Source organism: Gossypium hirsutum, chromosome D13 (genome assembly GCF_007990345.1).
Source record: "Gossypium hirsutum isolate 1008001.06 chromosome D13, Gossypium_hirsutum_v2.1, whole genome shotgun sequence".
Taxonomy (NCBI): Eukaryota; Viridiplantae; Streptophyta; class Magnoliopsida; order Malvales; family Malvaceae; genus Gossypium; species Gossypium hirsutum.
This window is the reverse complement of record NC_053449.1, coordinates 19335532-19345394: the sequence shown is the minus strand read 5'-3', so window position 1 is coordinate 19345394 and position 9863 is coordinate 19335532. Positions and strand designations below refer to the sequence as shown.

The window sequence follows — 9863 nt, the reverse complement described above, 5'->3', positions numbered from 1 at the left end:
ATTTGATTGAAGCTGTAACACTCCAAACCCGGTCTAAACGTTATGACTGAATCTGGCGATGTCACATTGTAACACCCATTACCCGTATTCGATGCCGGAATAGGGTACGAGGCATTACTAGAAGACATACATTTGCATACGTATTAAACCGAGTTACAAAATTTCATCCGAATTAAAACTTTTAAATTATTAACATTCTTTTAGAATTCTTTACAACATATCCTCGAAATATTATATTCATAACAAATAAGGCCTACGAGACCCGATATTTACACATGTAATTCAAAGCTTCATTTTCATTTCATTCAATTCACAATTTCTCATGTTCACAATTCAAATCAATTTCTCAATCCAATATATATTTCAATCATCTAACAATATAATTCAAGTTACACGAACTTACCAGGCTAAATTGCAGAAATACCAAAATTCAGGGACATTTTGGTAATTTTCTATTTTCCTCGAATTTCCACCCAATCTTGATATAAATTAATATTTCATTCAATTTATTAATTTAAATAATAAAACAATTCATTTAACGCAATTTGGTCACTTTTTACATTTTTACCAATTTACCCTTAAAATATTACTTTTTTTTCAATTTAGTCCTTGAACCTAAAATATGCAAATTGGCCATTTTTAATGAGAACTCATGCTAGTTGAATAAACATTTATTTTCCTCCTCCTCCTCTCCATTCCACATCCTTAATGTATAATATGCTTATATGTAACATTATCTATAATTCCACCATTTATTTATATATTAATTCAAAGTTGTCCACTTGAGTCATAGCCACTAAATTATTTATATGTTGAGCTACCGAAATCCAAATTAAGATCCGCTAAATTCATATGAAACTAGACTCACATATCTTCTTATAATAATATTTTAAGAATTTTTGGTTTAGACAATAATTACATTTTAATCTTTAAAGTTTCCCCTATTTCACTATTTGATAGTTCCGACCCCTCTTCACTAAAAATTAATTATCTCTTTGTAAAGAATTTGTATGATATTTCCATTTGTTTCTATTGAAAAGAGACTCATTCATTATTTTAAACATATAAATTTAACCCTCTAATTATTTTTATTCAATTTTTGATAATTTTCCAAAGTCAGAACAGGGGAACTCGAATTCATTCTGACCTTGTCTCACAAAATTTATTATATCTCATGATTTACAATTCCATTACTTACACCGTTTCTTCTATGAGAAACTAGATTAATAATATTTAATTCCATATTTTTTTAATCCTCTAATTCGATTTCCACAATTTATGGTGATTTTTCAAAGTTAACCTACTGCTGCTATCCAAAACTGTTTTAGTGCAAGATGTTGATTACTAAGTTTATAACTCCCTAATTCCCTTTCTCTATAATATTTCCCCTCATTTTCACTTATTTCCCTTCACTAATATATGAAGAAAATAAGATTTTATTTAAGAAAACTCTACTATAACATCATTTCCATGCTTTTTCAACAATAACAAACTTAAAAATATATTGAAATCTTGATGTTCTTACCTTGTGCTATTGATTTCAATCTTTAACTTTATTTTCTCTCTCCTCCAGCTTCTATTTCTTGAATCTAACTTGAAATTCTAGCTCCCCATTGTCTCATTATTTTTCTCTCTTGGAAGCTATGGAAATTCTCTTGATTTCTAGGTGAAAATAGTAAATTTTTTGTGAAAAGACCAAATTGTAAAGAAAGCAAAACTTTATTTCTTCTCTTCTCTTCTAACGTTGGTTGCATGGAAAGATGATAATTTTTTTCATCATCTTTCCTCCCTTTTATATTAATCATTTAATAATAAAATAATACTAAAAATCTTAATAAAATATTAATTAAATAATATTTATCTAATTAATTAATTAAAAATATCACAAACATCATCATTACCTTCTAGATTCTCTCTCTCTATTTGACCATTTTGCCATTTATAAGCTTTTGAAATTTCATCCTTGAGTCATCACTTAATTTGGTAAAATTATAATTTAGTCCCTCAAAATTCTTTGCCTTTTCAATTTGGTCCTAATTCATCCATTTTCCTTAGTTTCTAGATTATTCCACCCTTAAAATATTTACACTATTGGTCCTTCAAATTTTTTGTATTTACACTTTAGCCCCTCAAATTTTGAGTATTTACTCTTGGGCAACAAAACTTTTCTCACTTTTGCAATTTAATCCTTTTCTTGAATTAATATGTCATAATATACTTCCTAATGTTGACATAACTCAATATTACCCTTTTATCACTTTATTTTCTTATTTTACTATATCAAGGATATTATCTTACTTTCTTAATGTAGTAATTTTCAGGGTATTACAGAAGCACAAAATCCACAAGAAGTTTACCAAGTTCCACAAATAAGACCTCCCGACAAAAGCAAAATTAAAAATAACCTAATGTTTAAAGAAAAAAGGGGAAAACTAAAAACTAAAACTATAAAGAAAATTATACAGTAGGAAAAGATGTCCCTAACAAGTGGTAAATGAGACTATTTATATGTTAGGGTTGGCGTCGTCCTCAACCCTAGGTCAGCTGATGTTCTCGTGTTTAATATTTGATTGTATAGACCAAAATGCCCTTGGCTTGTGAGTATTTTTCCTATAAGACCGATGTCGAGACACCCTAGTGCCTGTGTCCTGACATCGAAGGCACTATGCTCGTACTCAAAGTAGCTTCAGGGGTATGTCATGACATCCCTTCATTGTGTCACGACATTGAAGGTAGTCTTGGAATTCTTGCTCTTTGCTCCCTATGTTGCAACATCAAATTCCTTGTGTTGCAACACAGTGACCAATATTGAGTTGGTACACCCTTTAATAGTCTCCAGTACACTCACATAGTGTATTAGCTCGCCATTAAGCCTCATTCGGCCCCTAAAGTTAATAAAAGACTCAAATTACACTTTTTATTGGATGTAAATGAAACTAAGAAATCTTAATTAAAACATCATAAAAATGCTTGTATTCAAGCTCTTCAAGTGCGAAAACTAGTTTAATCTGCTACACCAAATTACGACAGATCAAACTCCCCTACATTTAAGTTATGTCTTGTCCTCAAGCAAAGCAAACAAAAACAATAATTAAAAAATGACCCTTGAGCAAATATGGTACAAATGTTAATTTTGGAGCACATTACTAGGCAATTCATATTTACACATAATCTTGGCATGATATATAGCTTACTTACCATTTTTGATATCAAACACCTAAGTTCAGTATATTACAAAGCTTACAAAAACTAAATGGTTCAAATGTAGGGTTCCGTCAATTAGTTATATAGGTAATTTGATTATCCTAGCAGAATACAAATAGTTATAAATGCAATTATTTAGTATGATGTAATTCATAATTAAGTCTACCTAGATCACATATGGCTTTTTGGCTCGTAACATTGTGAGGCTTAGGACAGGTGTGGATTTCAAGAACAATAAGCTTCAAAGAGTTTCAAGCACGAAAATAGTTTGGCATATTTTACTATTCCCTATTCCCCCGCCTTAACGACCCTTACCCACTCACTGCCTTATTTCTCCATAAGAAATCATAGCATAATGCAACAACTATGGTTAGCTCACGAGTTTATGTGCACTAACGAATATGAGTCATTCTATTTTTGGTGACTTTGTCACTTTTCTTTCTTATTTTCAATACATTTCTCATTCACGAATGCTTTTACCCCCAAGAACTCTTTCTACTCATTTTTTATTTTCTTTTTGAATTTTTCTCTTGCTGCACATATTGGATAACCTATAATCTTTCCTATTTCACTCTATTTTTACAAAATTCCTCCATAATGTATCTACTTAACCCTCAATATGTATGGCTAGACGTGTATAATCGTGCAGTTCAAGACTAAAGAATAAAGGAAAATACATATTAACATTTTTGGCTTAGATTTTGTGTGAAGGTTCATCAAGAAGTGTTTTCTGGCTCAAATATAGGTACCAAGGATGAATAAATAAGGTTAGCTTATTAGCTTTGGGTGTATACCAAACAATTCCTGAGGTCATCCCTAGATATCTTAATATCCAAAAATTTAGTCAACCAACAAATCACAAATTCAACAATTTATCATACATACTACCATGCTCGTTTCCCTGTATTTCTTATATTATATGCTTTATTCAATTGTTCAATGTCTATTTATAGTGTAATATATAGAACTTAGTAGTATATTAATAAAAAATGTTATAAACACCTACTATCATGCCAAATTTATAGTAAATACAATCAACCTATATATGATCTGCTGTAATTTGGTGTAGCAAATTAAATTAATTTTCACACTTTAGGAGGTTGAAAGCAAGCATTTTCATTAAGTTTTAATTATGTTTTTGTAAGTTTCCTTAAAGTTAAAAAAATGTGCAAATTGAGTTTTTTATTCACCTTAGAGGTTGAATGAGGCCTAAGGGTGAGCTAATGAACTTTGTAAGTGTGCAATAGGCCATTAGAAGGCATACTAAATTGATACTGGTCACTATGTCACAACACAGAATGATTAATGTCGCAACATAAGGAGAAGAATAGAGAAATTACGAGACTGCATTCGATGTTGTGACACAGCTTAAAGACGTCGTGACATATCCCTAAAGATATCTCAAAAGAAGTATACTGACCCCTACATCGTGACACAGGTCCTGGTGTGTCACGACATCGACTCTAGATGGAAATTAACACGAGCCAGGGGGTGTTTTGGTCCGCACAATCAAACTCAATGCTCAAAAACGTCATCTAACCTAGCGTTAAGGACAACAGCCACCTGAAATCTATAAATAGACTCATTTTTTACATGTTATAGGCACTAGTTCCTTAGCTTAGAATTTCTCTCTTAAGTTTATTTTAGTTTTTCTCTTTTTCTTAGGTTTTTGTGTACTTCTTGTTTTTCTTTATTTTATTTTGGGAGATCCAATTTGTGAATGCGAATATTCGCTATGGATTCGTTCTTGCTCTTAATACAAATTAGGCTTTTTCTTAAATCATATTTTTTGATTCGCTCATTATGTCTATCTTTTACATTGACTTTATAGTATTTACGAAAACCATGAGGAACTAATCCCTGTATTGGGATTAGTGAGTAGAGGTATGATGAATTGACTATTTTGTAGGGCTACTTAATGACTAAGTTATTCAGGAAAGGAAAAATGTGAAACAAACCCTAGGCTTCATGACTCTAGGAAGTTATCAAGGTAGGAATAAACCCAAAATTGGTATGGCCCATCTATGAACGCCTTAACCTCGAGTTGGTCTGAACTATGAGGTCGAAAGATAAGTAGTCCTTACTGACTCATTGTTTTAGTGGAAGATCGGAAGATCCTGCTGGGATAGCCACTAGTTGGTTGATGAGAAACCTGAAGCAATAGTTAATAAAGATTACTGAAGCAAGCTAATCTCCCATAACTAGATTTGATTAATTATACATTCCAATATCTTGATATTTATTGCTTTATTTTACATATTTTATTATTATAAAAATATTAAAAACTCTTCTTATTTTTACTTTCATACTATAACTTATTTCGTGTACTAATTAGATCTTTCAGTGCATAGGTTAAAATTGATCTAGCACTAGCCTCCCTTGGGTATGATTCTCGGAGTACTCACCTACTTTGTTGTAACTATATTACAACTGGACCCTTATACTTGCAGATACCACCTCATTTATATATCTTTTACTATAGTATTCACACTCTGGACATTAGTATGTTCGGAGGTGGTTAAGTTGTTGGCACCATTACCGATGAGGCAACGTCACTAGTTTTTAGGTTAAAAGAATAATTATGAAATTTTTAGGTTATAGATACAACCTTCTTGAGGGATCAAGTTTATGGATCCATTTCCACCTTCTTGGGGCAATATGTGCATACTTGTGGTCGTAGATTACATCTCCAAGTGGGTAGAAGTCATTGTTCTACCTACTAATAATGCCAAGCCGGTGGTGCGGTTCTTGCATAAAAATATCTTTACAAGATTTGGTACACCCCGTGCACTTATCAGTGATGAGGGCTCCCATTTCTCTTACAAATTAATTGCCAACGCATTGAATAGGTATGGGGTGTTGCATGAGATTGCCACAGCATATCACCCCTAGACAAATGGATAAGCTGAAGTTTCTAATAGAGAAATTAACCAGATTTTAGAGATAGTGGTAAACCCAACTCACAAAGATTGGTCATCCAGATTGGATGAAGCTCTGTGCACGTATCGTACTACGTTCAAAACACCATTGGGGATGTCACCTTTCAAGCTTGTCTATGGGAAGCCTTTCCATTTACCTGTTGAGCTCGAACATAAAGCATTTTGGGCCATCAAGAAGCTGAACATGGATTTGTTAGCTGCTGGTAATAACCGATTACTTGAGCTATATGAGATTGAGGAATTCTGAGCTCAGGCATATGAGAATGCTCAACTGTACAAAGAGAAGACCAAGCAATGGCATGATAAAAAGATTATGCCACGACAATTTGAACCTAAACAACATGTGTTGTTGTTCAATTCTAAGCTCCAGTTGTTTCTAGGAAAATTAAAGTCTCGTTAGTCAGAACCTTTTGAAATAGTTCATGTTTATCCTCATGGAGGTGTAGAGGTAAAAGATATCAAGACTGGGCTTGCATTCAAAGTCAATGGACAATGTTTGAAGCATTACTGGGGGTGCTTCTGTGACTTGAGATAAACAATCCAATGATCTCCGAAATACATAACTTTCATGTCTCTATTATCCCTTTTACTTTATTTATTTCTCTTTGTTAATTTTATTTTTCTTTGGTTATTTCATCTAATTGGTTTAATCAATATTTTTTTATTTTTTTATTTTGCAGGTATACTAAGGGACAGGCTTCATCTTTTAGTAGTTAGCCAATTAGAAATTTTTGCCAAAATATTTATGTAACAGCCCGATTTCGATCCTAATCAGAATAGTGGTTTTGAAACCATAAATTCGAGTCAAAAAAATTTAAAATATTATTTTCTGTGTTTATAATTTGTGAATTAATATGTGTGAAAATTTCGTGATTTAAATTTACTGTTTGTGTGCTTAATTTGATAAAAGGACTAAATCGCATAAAGTGTAAAAGTTCTATTTTACAAGCTAAAGGTGTCTAAAAGCTATAGAATATTAATTGGAGGTCCTTAATGTGCAATTAGGCCTTGTTTAGGTTGGTGGCCGGCCATAAGGACAAAGAAAAGATTTGGTCAATTGGTTAGGTAAAAATTTGGTGACTAAATTGATTTTTATCATAAAATAAAGAAAAGAGTGATATCATCTTTTCTTCTCCACCTTCACCACCAAAAATTAGCAGCAAAATAGGGGTTTTAGAGCTCAAAAATTTCAACAAGTTTTTCTCCTTACAAGTAAGTGTTTTGATACCATTCTTTGATAATTTTTCTACTTTTGGAACCCTTGTAGCTTGAGCTAGCTAATGAGGGGACTATTTTGCAAAATGGTTGGAAGTCTAGGGTTTTGCCATGTGAGCCTTTATGTTGGTAGCTGCATTTTTATGGAAGAAAATGAGTCTTAGTTGTTAAATAAACAACTTTTGTGAAAGGTGTTATCATGAAAACACCTAAAAGGACCTTTTTGTAAATGTTATAAAATAGGTGTTAAATATGTGAAATAAATGACATGCATGGACTTATATGATTATAGGGAATATTCGGCCAAGCTATCATGTGGTCGAATTTGGAATATTTTGTATTCTGTGAAATAGGGACAAAATTGTGAAAAATGAGAAATGTTAGGGGCAAAAGTGAAATTTACTTATTTATGAATTTTTGACTGAATTGAATGAAATTATTTTTGAATGAGTTTAATTTGAATATGTTTAGATCAAGAATTAAAGAAATCGGACTTGGATCTGGGGAAAACAAAAGTCGTCAATTAATCGTTCCGTTCCGGTTTATCGTTGTCCGAGGTAAGTTTATAAGCAAATAGATTATATAAATTCTAAATAAATATTAGTTATGTATATGTTGAAATGAAAACATGCAAATATATATATGTAGCCGAATGTGTTTAAGTTCGGGTAACAGAAATAGACATGGATGTGATTTATCGATATTTAGCACTGAGTGTGCGAGTATGGAATAGCTATGGCTATACGAATGGCACTAAGTGTGTGAAATTAAAATGAAGATGTTGAATAACGGGCACTAAGTGTGCGAAACAAAAATGACGATGTCAAATAACGGGTACTGAGTGTGCGATACCAAGATCAATTTGGTTAAATAAGAGAGAGCACTAATTGTGCAACGCCATTATAGCTTCGACAAATTATTTAGCACAAATTTTGTGGATCCAATGAATGATGAATGTGACATATAAGTACATGATATTACAAGTATGTAATAGTTAAATAATATATGATATCAAGGTAAGTTGGTTATTTCATTTGTGATACAAATTAGATGATGCAAATGAAAGTATGTGTGTGTATTAAAGACTATATTTGGCCAAATGGTAAGGGTATGTGATATCACAATTATGTTTTTTTTTTATGCTTATATATATATGAATATGAATTGAATAACTCGGTTATGTGATTTTGAACTATTAATAACATTGAATTGTTTATTTGCTTATGACTTGCTAAGCTTTGATAGCTTACCGTGCATATGTGTTTGCCTCGATTTTATAGATTTTGGAAGTTAGTTGCGGGATCGGGGATCGTCAACAAAATCAATCACACTATCGTCCGTTATCGGTACCTATAAAAGTTAAACTTAAACTTATGGCATGTATAGTCTATACTACTTTTTGGAATATATTTTGAAAGATGCATATATATAATGAGCCATGCAAAAATGGCTTGTTTATTTTGATATGTATGGTTTCATGCTTGATTAAATAACGTGGTTAATTGTTTGGATTGTGTTTCGAAAAAGGTTGAAATAGGGAAGTAAAGTTATTTGATAATGATTAGCTATTGAGATGGCTAATTAAGAATATGTTTAGTGTTATGTATGCCTAAATGCTAGTTAATACAAAGAAATTATGAAAGAGTAAAAAAATTTGCAATGGAATAGTTTTTTTTTCTTGGACAATAGCGGTGATGTGATTTTGAAAACTTCACCGAGGATATTAGAAATGGAATTAGAGAGTTAATGAGGTATAGAATTAAAGCTTATTGAGTCTATTTTCGTATGAAAGAAACGGCATAGGCAAATGAATTTTATATTATGAGATATTTGAATTTTAGTGAGATAGGGTCAGAATGATTTTGGAATCCCCCGTCCTGAATTTGGAAAATTATTAAAAATTGTACAAAAAGAAGTATGAGTTATAATTTATATTTCTTGATTCCGGTGAGTCTATTTTCATTAGAAACAATCGGAAGCACCATATGAAATTTTTACAATGAGATAATTAATTTTTAGTGATGAGAGGTTAGAACTGTCGAATAGTGAAACCGGGGAGACTTTAACTAATAAACTGTACTAATTGGCCATCCCAAAAATTCTGAAAATTTTATGATAATAATATATATGAGTCTAGTTTTAGGAAAAATTTACGGATTTAAATTTTGAGTTTTGTAACTTGAGTTATAATTAATTTAGTGACTGTTGCGCAGTTGGACAGTTTTATTGTGAACAGTGAAATAAATTATTTTTAATTTGTTTAAGTATTTGGAAAATTTTTAATGTTCCCGGTTTGGACCTGAACCATTTTCATTGCATGTTTTAGGGTCTTGATGATCCTTTTTAGTGACATATTGATTTGAACGTGAGTGAATTAATTTTAAAAGAAAAATTTTATGCTCCGATTTAGTAAGTTAAGTTAGGTAACACTTCATGCTCGATTCCGGCAACGGTCTTGGGTAAGGGGTGTTACAACTTACTTCCAATAAAATATTTATTTTCCCC

The 9863-nt window shown here is 31.6% G+C and overlaps 1 long non-coding RNA gene across 1 annotated transcript; it reads left to right on the top strand.

Annotated features, from left to right (window-relative positions):
* Window positions 1-7278: 7278 nt before the first annotated feature.
* On the top strand, window positions 7279-8867 carry LOC121225426 (uncharacterized). The gene is made up of 3 exons (XR_005923307.1): window positions 7279-7355; window positions 7830-7915; window positions 8639-8867. It is a non-coding gene; the product is annotated as an uncharacterized lncRNA (long non-coding RNA).
* Window positions 8868-9863: the final 996 nt, after the last annotated feature.